The sequence below is a fragment of the Sapajus apella genome, unplaced genomic scaffold, assembly GCF_009761245.1.
Source record: "Sapajus apella isolate SASKATOON/1434 unplaced genomic scaffold, GSC_monkey_1.0 scaffold99, whole genome shotgun sequence".
In the NCBI taxonomy this organism is placed as follows: Eukaryota; Metazoa; Chordata; class Mammalia; order Primates; family Cebidae; genus Sapajus; species Sapajus apella.
The window spans coordinates 1,582,071-1,592,689 of NW_022437039.1; the positions used below are offsets into that span (position 1 = coordinate 1,582,071).

General features: G+C 44.8%; 1 pseudogene across 1 annotated transcript; it reads right to left on the reverse strand.

Annotated features, from left to right (window-relative positions):
* Positions 1–8,681: 8,681 nt before the first annotated feature.
* Positions 8,682–9,742, reverse strand: LOC116536290 (annotated as a pseudogene). The gene has a single exon (XR_004262562.1). The product of XR_004262562.1 is annotated as a centrin-2 pseudogene (transcript).
* Positions 9,743–10,619: the final 877 nt, after the last annotated feature.

The window sequence follows — 10,619 nt, forward strand, 5'->3', positions numbered from 1 at the left end:
GGGAGCTGGGGGCTTATGGCCTGGAGCGGGGGCTGAGCACTGGGATTCTCGGGGCCAGTTTCCCCATTGTATACGAGGTGAGAGAACAGGGAAAGAACCCTCCCTGTGAGCGCCCCCTCTTCACTCATGCCAGCAGCAGGGCAGGGCATCTTCCTCCAAGGCTGCATTTTTTCCTTTATGCCACTAATATTTATTGAGTTTGGGAGGCACATTACATAAAGCCTTGAAACACACAGTCACTGTCCCTGCGCTTGAAACTGCCTTTGCAAAAATTATAACAGAAAATTATGACGGCGAAAGAGAGCTGACCACTTCATCTTGTTTTTAATCTCCGGGTTGTCCTTGTTCATTCCTACGCATAGGCGGAACTAACTTTGGGAGCAACTTAGTTTATAGTTTAATAGTGAAACAAAGATAGTAACAAACCCCCTTCTTGCCTGAAAACCAGGTCCCCTTTGTAAGACTAACGCATTAGCTACAAGATAAGAAATTATGGTTTAGGGCCCAGAACAGTGGCTCATGCCTGTAATCCCAGCACTTTGGGAGGCCACAGCAGGTAGATCACTTGAGGTCAGGAGTTCGAGACCAGCCTGGCCAACATGGTGAAACACTGTCTGTATTTAAAAATACAAAAATTAGCCGAATGTGGTGGCACACACCTGTAATGCCAGCTACTAGGGAGGCTGAGGCACAAGAATTGCTTGAATCTGGGAGTCATAGGTTGCAGTGAGCTGACTGTGCCTGTGCACTCCAACCTGAGAGACAGAGCGAGACTCCATCTCAAGAAAAAAAAATTATGGTTTAGGAGTTATGCACCCAGAGGCCACAAGATTCTAAACCTCCCCAGCTGATCCTAGGTGTAACATCACTATTGTAAAACCTAAGACTGTAGGCTCAGACCACAATACAAAGTTAGAAGAAAAAAAAAAAAAACCAACTAAGACTGATGCACCAGCCAAGGCCACCCAGATCTGGCCCAGTCAGTTCATCCATCCTTTAACACCCTATGATTTCATCTCCCACCCAACCAGTCAGCACTGCCTACCCCTTGGCAGCTTATCCACCAAATTACCCTTTAAAAACTGGGCTCTGAGAGCCTGGTGTGGTGGCTCATGCCTGTAATCCCAGCACTTTAGGAGGCCAAGGCAGGTGAATCATGAGGTCAGGAGATTGAGACCATCCTAGTCATGCTGAAACCCTATCTCTACTAAAATACAAAAAATTAGCCGGGCATGGTGGTGCACGCCTGTAGTCTCAGCTACTCAGGAGGCTGAGACAAAGGAATCACTTGAACCTGGGAGACAGAGGTTGCAGCAAGCCGAGATTGTGCCACTGCACTCCAGCCTGAGTGACAGAGTGAGACGCTGTCTCAAAAAAAAAAAAAAAAAAAAAAACTCCAGGCTCTGATTTTTCAGGGAGACTGATTTGAGTTATAAAACTTTGGCCTCCCATTCAGCCAGCCCTGTGTGGATTAAACTCTTTCTCAATTGCAGTTCCACTGTCTTGATACATTGGCTCTATCTGGGCACCAGGCAAGAAGAACCCACTTGATGGCTACATGCTCAGATGCTCCCATTCTTACAGACAGTATACAAGGAAACCACAAAAAGGCCAGGACTGTGAAGGAGAAGAAGGGATGCCCTAACAGAGTTACAGGGTGGTGCCTCTAGACAGGGAAGTTAGAAAAGGCCCCTCAAAGGGGATAATGCTGAGGCAGGGTCATGAAATAGAAAAGACATTCTACAGCCGGGCATGGTGGCTCATGACTGTAATTCCAGCACTTTGGGAGGTCCAAGCTCATGATGGGTGGATCATGAGATTAGGTGTTAAAGACCAGTGTGGCCAACATAGTGAAACCCCATCACTACTAAAGATACAAAAAAAAAAAAAATTAGCCGCGTGTTGTAGCACACACCTGCAATCCCAGCTACTCCAGAGGCTGAGGCAGGACAATCACTTGAACCCAGGAGGCAGGTATTGCACTCCAGCCTGGGCGATGAGGTGAGACTCCATCTCAAAAAAAAAAAAAAAAAAAAAAAAAAAAAAAAAATTCTACTCTGGAATGCCTCTGGGTGAAAGACTCAACAAAGTGAGAATGTCAGTGGGGTAGACTGGATCCAAATCATGTTGAGATTTGTATGTTATTTTAAGAACTCTGGCCTGGCACAGTGGCTCACCCACTGGTGTAATCCCAGCACTTTGGGAGACTGAGGCAGGAGGCTTACTTGAGGTCAGGAGTTAGAGACCAGCCTGGTTAACTTGGTGAAACCCACCTCCCCACCGTCTCTACTAAAAATACAAAAAGTAGCTGGATGTGTGCACATGTAATCCCAGCTACTTGGGAAGTTGAGGCAAGAGAATTGCTTGAACCTGGGAGGCAGAGGTTGCAGCAAGCTGAGAACACAACCACTGCTCCCCAGCCTGGGCGACAAAGCAAGACTCCATCTCAAACAAGAAAAAACAAACAAAAAAAACCCTTCTGGATTCTTTTTTATTTTTATTTTTTTGAGCTAGGATCTTGATCTGGCACCCCGGCCAGAGTACAGTGACATGATCATAGCTCACTGTGACTGTGAACTCCTAGGCTCTAGCAGTCTTCCCGCCTCAGCCTCCCGAGTAGCTGGGACTATAGGCATAAGCCGCCATGCCTGGCTGGAGTTTGGATTTTATTTCAAGTGGAATTTAAAGCCCTTGAAGAGTTTTAAGCAGTAACATGACACTCAATCTTCATTATTTATGGATTTTGTGTTTGCAAATTTCCCTGTTCACTAACATTTATTTCTAACCCCAAAATCAATACTTGTGGTGCTTTCTCATTCATTCATGGACATAAGGATCCTGCACATTCTCCACTGAGGTCAAATAAGGCAACGCTGACCTGGCCTGATGGCACTCGCCTGTAGTCCCAGCCACTCAGGAGGCTGAGGTAGGAGGATCGCTTCAGCCTAGCAGCTTGAGGCTTCCGTGAGCTGGGATTGCACCACTGCACTCCAGCCTGGGCAACAGAGCGAGACTCTGTCTCTAAAAAGAATAGGACAGCACTGCCTACAAGTCTCCTTTTTGGTCTATTTAGTGTCATCTTTTTCTCATTTTTGTGCTTTTTGTTGGTGATTCTGCTGTTTCAAATGGCCCTTAGCACAGTGCGGAAGTGCTGTCTAGCACTCCTAAGTGCAAGAATGTGGTGATATGCCTTAAGGAGAAAACAGCTGTGCTCAGTTCACTTGGTGCAGGCAATTGAGTGAGACTACCCTGAATCAACAGTGTATGTTAACTAAGTTGCCTTTAAACAGAAACACCCAGAAAACACAGTTGTGTATTGATTGGTTGACAAAAATGTTGCGTCCATAGGCTCACAGGAACTTAACCTGGTAGTTCCCCCAGAAGCAGTGGTTCAGTATTTGCTAATTCAGCATTTGTGGCAACTTACTAGAACCAACAATCTACCTCAGAGAATGAGACTCAACTTAATATGATTTGATTGACATTTCACAGGATCATCTGATACGGTGTGGAGAATGGTTTAGACCAAGAGAGGCAATTAGAAGGCTGGGAGACCAGCACGTATGTAATTCTGAAATTTCCAGACTGGGCACTGTGTCTCAAACCTGTAATCCCAACACTTTGGGAGGCTGAGGCCAAGAGTTTGAGAACAGCCTGAGCAACATAGTGAGTCTCCCATATCTACAAAAAAACTATAAAATTAAAAAATTAGCCAGGTGTGTTGGCTCACACCCGTAGTCCCACCTACTTGGGAGGCTGAGGCAGGAGAATCACTTAAGCTCAGGAGTTTGAGACCAGTGAGCTAGAATTGTGCCACTGCACTCCAGCTTGAGCAAAAGTGAGACTCTGTCTCTAAAAAAATAAAAATTAATATTAAAAAATAAAAAGTTTCAAGTAACAACATTAAAAGTGTAAAAAGAGACAGGTGAAATTAATTTTAGTAATAAATTTAACTCAGTATATCCAAAATATTGTTTCAATAGTCAACATAAAAAATTATCAGCCAGGTGTGGTGGCTTACACCTGTAATCCCAAAATTTTGGGAGGCCAAGGTGGTAGATCACCTGAAGTCGGCAGTCCAAGACCAGACTGGCCAACATGGTGAAACTCGTCTCTACTACAAATACAAAAAATTAGCTGGGTGTGGTGGCAGGCACCTATAATTCCAGCTGCTCAGGAGGCTGACGCAAGAGAATCACTTCAACCCAGCAGACAGAGGTTGCAGTGAGCCAAGATGGCGCCACCGCACTCCAGCCTGGGTGACAAAAGCGAAACTTTGTCTCAAAAAAAAAATTATCAATGATATATTTTACTCTCTTTTCACACTAAGTTTTTGAAATGCAGTGTGTACTTTATATTTACAGGACATCTCAAATTGGAGCAGCCATATTTCACGGGCTTAGTAGCCACATGTGGCTTGTGGCTACTGTATTGGATAGCACAGATCTAGAATATTTATTCATTTACTCATTTGACCAAGCAAGGTCCTATTCTAGGCCTGGAAATACACAACATGGAATAAAGCCCAATCTCTGTCCTCAAAATGCACACAGTCCAGCACAGGAGACTAATATAATAGCTTACATTCAAGATGTCAAAACAGAGTGCTTTGAGAGATCAGGAGAGGGAGTGGCCAAACAAGGAGGGCTTCAGCAAGGAGGACATTTAAGCTAGGACTTCAAGGATGTGTAGGATTCCCCAGTTGAAAGAAGTGGGGAAGGGCACTCCAAGCAGTGAGAGCTGCTGATGCAAAGTTGCAGAGAAATGAAATGCAGAGTGTGTGGGGAAATGCAAGCAGTTCTGTATGGCTGGGTGGTAGGCGATGAAGGAGGAGTGCAGAAGGTGAGGAAAGATGAGGGTGTTATAGACCAATCTATGGAATTTAGAATATATCCTGTTTGGTAGGTAGGGGGTGATATAATGTTGAGAATCTTGGACTGAGTGATGTGACCAGATTCATATTTCAATTAATTAATTAATTATTATTAAACTAGAGACAGGGTCTTGCTAGGTTGCCAAGGTGGTCTTGAACTCCTGGGCACAAGTGATCCTCTCACCTTGGCTACTCAAAGTGCTAGGATTACAGGCGTGAGTCACCATACCCAGCCAAGATCCTTGTTTTATTTTATTTTTTTATGTTTGTTTTTGCAGTGGTGTGATCTTGGCTCACTGCAACCTCTGCCTCTTGGCAAGGGATTCTTCTGCCTCAGCCTCCCAAGTACCTGGAATTACAGGCATGTACCATCACAACCGGTTAATTTTTATATTTTTAGTAGAGACAGGGTTTCACCTCATTGGCCAGGCCAGTCTAAAACTCCTGACCTCAAGTGATCCTTCCACCTAGGCCCCCCAAAATGCTGGGATTACAGGCATGAGCCACTGTGCTCAGCCAGGATTCATGTTTTAGGCAAATCATTCTGACAGTGTGGAGGGGGTGGAAATTTGAGGCAGGAAGACCCAAGGGAAGGGAAGGGGCTCTGGGATGGATCCGGACAAAGGACGGGTGAAAACTAAGAAAAGGGTCATAGAAGGGGCAGGGCCTAGCATAGGCAAAGGGGTGACCCCAAGTGTCCCATGCAGTAAAAGTCAGGTAGAACAGTCAATGTGAACCTTACTGTGCCAGGCGCTGGGTGAAATCTTGCCGACGAAGTAGTGGAGGGTTCGAGAGCCTGTGAGCGCTGGAAATGTAGTCAGCTGGAGCTGGTTCAAGCCTTAACGCCACACCACTTCATGGCCCTCTCCAAAATACTTCATTTTTCTGGATGGGAGTGATGGCTCACTCCTGTAATCCCAGAACTTTGGGAGGCCAAGACAGGCAGATAACTTGAGTGCAGGAGTTTGAGACCAACCTGGGCAACATGGCCAAACCCCGTATCTACAAAAATACAAAAATTTTAGCTGGATGTGGTGCATGTGTCTGTGTTCCCAGCTACTTTGGAGACTGAAGTGAGAGGATCACTTAAAGCCGGGAGGCAGGAGTTGCAGTGAGCCTGGTGATCACACTGCTGCACTCCAGCCTGGGTGAGAGAGGTGACCCTGTCTCAAAAATACATAATATTTAATTTTTCTTTTTATTTCATTTTTAAAAATTTTGTATCTAGCCTCCATGCTTATATATTTAATTTTTCTAACTACCAAATGGGGATAAACCTAATCCCAATTTCATGGGTCCGTTGTGAGGATGGGATGACTTAATGCATTTAGGTCACTGCTCAGAGTGCCTGGCACACAGTCAGCCCTAAGACTAATGGCAGTTGGTATTAATTGTTAGCCTTTAAGTGCTCTGGGCCTCAGCTCCCTCACCTACAAAAACGAAATTGTCTTAACTGGGCATGGTGGCATGTACCTGTAGTTCCAGCTACTCAGGAGGCTGAAGGAGAATTGCTTGAACCGAGGAGGCAGAGGTTGCAGTGAGCTGAGATGGCACCAGTGCACTCAAGCCTGGTGACTGAGCGAGACTCCGTCTCAAAAAAAAAGAAATTGTCATCTCTCACCTGCTGTTGACAGGAATCAGGGACTAGATAAGACAACTGAAGTGTATGTGCAAACGTAAAGGCGGTATTCCTCGAAAGGCTTAACACAGAGCCACTATGTGACCCAGAAATCCCACTCCTAGGATTGCCCTTGAGAGAAATGAAAACACATAGCCACATGAAAACCTGTAATACACAAATATGCATAGCAGGTATTCATATCGTAGCATGGATGTTTATATTCATAATAGCAAAAAAGTCAAAACAACTGACAAAGGTTCTCCTTGACCAGACATGAGTTGGGTGCTCCTCTGAATCCTCTCCCCAAGCAGACCTCAACTTTTGGACTTCTGTGTCTTTGCATCACCCAGTTGTTTGTTTGGTGATAAGGTCTTGTTCTGTCACCCAGGCTGGAGTGCAGTGGCGTGATCATAGGTCACTACAGCCTCAAGCTCCTGAGCTTAAGCGATCCTCCTGTCTCAGCCTCCCAAGTAGCTGTGACTGCAGGTACATGCAACCACACCCAGCTTTTTTTTTTTTTTTTTTTTTTTTTTTTTCAAATTTGTCGTAGAGACAGGTCTTGATATGTTGCCCAAGCTAGTCTCAACCTCCTGAACTCAAGTAATCCTTGTGCTCTGGCCTCCCAAAGTGTTGAGTGTTGAGAGTACAGGCATGAGCCACTGCACCCAGCTGAGGTGCTCGGTTTCAGCAAGAATTCTGTTACATTGATTAAGCCAGAATCCTCCCTGAATATCTGACCAAATTTCACAACCCCCATCATCCTCCAGATGTTATTTGATCACCCTGACTTGCCTTCAGCAAGAATCTTGTTAGAATCAATTTAGCAAAGAATTACCCTACTCTCTTAGTAACTTTCCATCCACCAACAGCACCCGCCTCCCACTCCTTGGCTGTAAATCTCTACTTTTCCTTGCTGCAGTCGGAGTTGAGCCTATTTCTGTACTGAGGTCTCTTTCCCCCTATTGCAGTAGTCCTGAATAAAATCTGTTTTTACAGCTTCAACTACTGTCGAGCTCTGGCTTTCTTTTTCTCTTTTTCCTTTTTTTTTTTTTTTGAGACAGAGTCTCACTCTGTTGCCCAGGCTGGAGTGCAGTGGCACAATCTCGGCTCACCACAACCTCCACCTTCCAGGTTCAAGCGATTCTCCTGCCTCAGCCTCCTGAGTAGCTGGGACTACAGAGGCATGCCACCATGCTTGGCTAATTTTTGTATTTTTAGTAGAGATGGGGTTTCACTATGTTGGTCAGGCTGGTCTCGAACTCCTGACATTGTGATGTGCCCACCTTGTCCTCCCAAAGTGTTAGTATTTTTTTTTTTTTTTGAGACGGAGTTTCACTCATGTTACCCAGGCTGGAGTGCAATGGCGTGATCTCGGCTCACCGCAACCTCCGCCTCCTGGGTTCAGGCAATTCTCCTGCCTCAGCCTCCTGAGGAGTAGCTGGGATTACAGGCACGCGCCACCATGCCCAGCTAATTTTTTGTATTTTTAGTAGAGACGGGGTTTCACCATGTTGACCAGGATGGTCTCGATCTCTTGACCTCATGATCCACCCGCCTCGGCCTCCCAAAGTGCTGGGATTACAGGCTTGAGCCACCGCACCCGGCCCCAAAGTGTTAGTATTACAGGTGTGAGCCATATTGCCTGGCCTCTTTTTCTTTTCTTTTCTTTCTTTTTTTTTTTTTTTTTTTTTAAAGAGACAGGGTCTCACTATGTTGCCTAGGCGGGAGTGCAGTGGCGCAATCATGGCTCACTGCAGCCTTGACCTCCCAGGCTCAAGTGATCTTCCTGCCTCAGCCTCTTGACGAGCTAGGACTACAGGCATGTGCCATTATGCTCAGCTATTTATTTGTTATTTGCTATTTTTGTAGAGACAGGATCTCACCGCATTGCCCAAGCTGGCCTCAAATTCCTGTGCTCAAGCAGTCCTCCCATCTTAGTCTCCCAAAGTGCTGAGGTTATAGGAATAAGCCACCACACCTGACAGCTCTGGTTTTCTTTGACACAACCAAAATGTTCATCAGCTGATAAATGGATAAACAACATGTGATTGCTCCATATAATGCAGTATTATTCATTCCATACAAATAAATGAAGCACTGATCCATGCTACAATGTAGATGAACTTTGAGAACATTCTGAGTGAAAGAAGCCATCCATTTCTGTCTTTTTTTTTTTTTTTTTCAAGGTCAAACTGAGAAAGGTTTTATTTTTAAGATAAAACAGATAGCATTAACACACATCCAAATGCCAGTGCGAGAGTTCACTGGGTTGTATAAAGGAAAAACTGCACTCAAGTGTCAAATAAAAACTGGAACCACTGAAAAATGACTGCTGCTTGTGGTGACACAGGTACAACATGTGCTTGTCTAAGAAGTCGCTCTGCATTTGTGGATATGTGGCAATGCATGACAAGAGTGAAACAATGCAAGGCAAAATGGCAGGTGCTCAAAGCTTTAAGATCCTTTTCTTCACGCTAATGTGCTCTTGTTTTGCTTTTGAGAATTAGAGTAATTAGCAGGTCATTTTACAAAGAACTTTAATATAAAAGAACACTTCCAAAAGGCTAAAATAGGTTCAAGGTCATTATTAAAGTGATACAGGGAGGTCAGTGAGGGAAACGTTTGTGTTCTCAAAAGCCAGATTTCACACAATGGCAGGCACTAAATCTAGTTACATGTGCTTGCAGTAGAAAAGAAGACACTGATCTTTATAAAGGCTGGTCTTTTTCATGATGCGCAGAAACTCTTGCTCACTGACCTCTCCATCTCCATCTCGATCAGCTTCATCAATCATTTCCTGCAGCTCCTCATCAGTCAGGTTCTCACCCAACTCCTTGGCCACGCGTTTCAGATTTTTGAACGAAATCTTCCCAGTTTCATCATCATCAAAGAGCTTAAAAGCCTTCAGGATTTCTTCTTTGGTATCCTTCTCAGACATTTTCTGGGTCATCACAGTTAAAAAGTCACCAAAGTTCATTTTTCCTGTCCCTTCCTTATCAATTTCACTTATCATTTTCTTAATTTCTTCTTTCTTGGGTTCAAAGCCCTGGGCCCTCATTGCCACCTTAAGTTCCTTAACACCTATGCTGCCAGTTCCATCCGCATCGAAAAGATCAAACGCTTCCCGGATCTCCTGCTTCTGCTCTTCTGTAAGCTCAGGCTTAGGACTCATTCTTTTTCGCTGGGCACTTGACGCCATGTTTGCCTTCTTAAAGTTGGAGGCCATAGCCAAGGGACTCCGCTCCCATTTCTGTCTTTTTTGTCTTTTTTTTCTTTTTGTGGAGAATGGGGTCTCTATATATTGCCCAGGCATGTCGCTAATTCCTGGGCTTAAGCTGTCCTCCTGCCTCTGCCTTCCGAAGAGCTAGCATTACAGGCGTGAGCCACAGCCCCTGGCAAAAGAAGCCATTCCCAAGTGAAAGAAGCCAGTCACAGAAGACCACTTACCGTTTTTTTCTTTTGAGACAGAGTCTTGCTCTGTCACCCAGATTGGAGTGCAGTGGTGTGATCTTGGTTCCCTGAAATCTCCATATCCCGGGTTCAAGTGATTCTCCTGCTTCAGCCTCCTAAGTAGCTGGAATTACAGGTGTGCCTACCACCAAACCTAGTTAGTTTTTTGTATTTATAGTAGAGATGGGGTTTCACCTTGTTGGCCAAGCTGGTCTCAAACTTCTGACCTCAAGTAAGCTCCCCACCTTGGCCTCCCAAAGTGCTGGGATTATAGGTGTGAACCACTGCGCATGGCCCACTTATTGTATGATTCAGTTTACATAAAATGTCCAGAATAGGCAAACCCATAGAGACAGACAGTCGGAAAATAGATTAGTGGTTACCTAGGGCGGGGAGAGTTCAGGCGAAATGGGAGGTAAGTGCTAATGGGTAAGGGTTTTCTTTTTCTTCCTTTCTTTTTCTCTTTTTTTTGTTTTTCTTTCTTCCTTTCTTTTTCTTTTCTTTTTTTTTTAAAGCGATGGGTTCTCCCTGTATTGCCAGGTTGGTCTAAACTCCTGACCTCAAACCACCTTCAGTCCTTTCCCGGCTTCCTAGGTAGCTGAGACTACAGGCATGAGCCACTGTGCCTGGCTGAGTTTTCTTTTTAGGATAATGAAATATTCTAAAATTGATGGT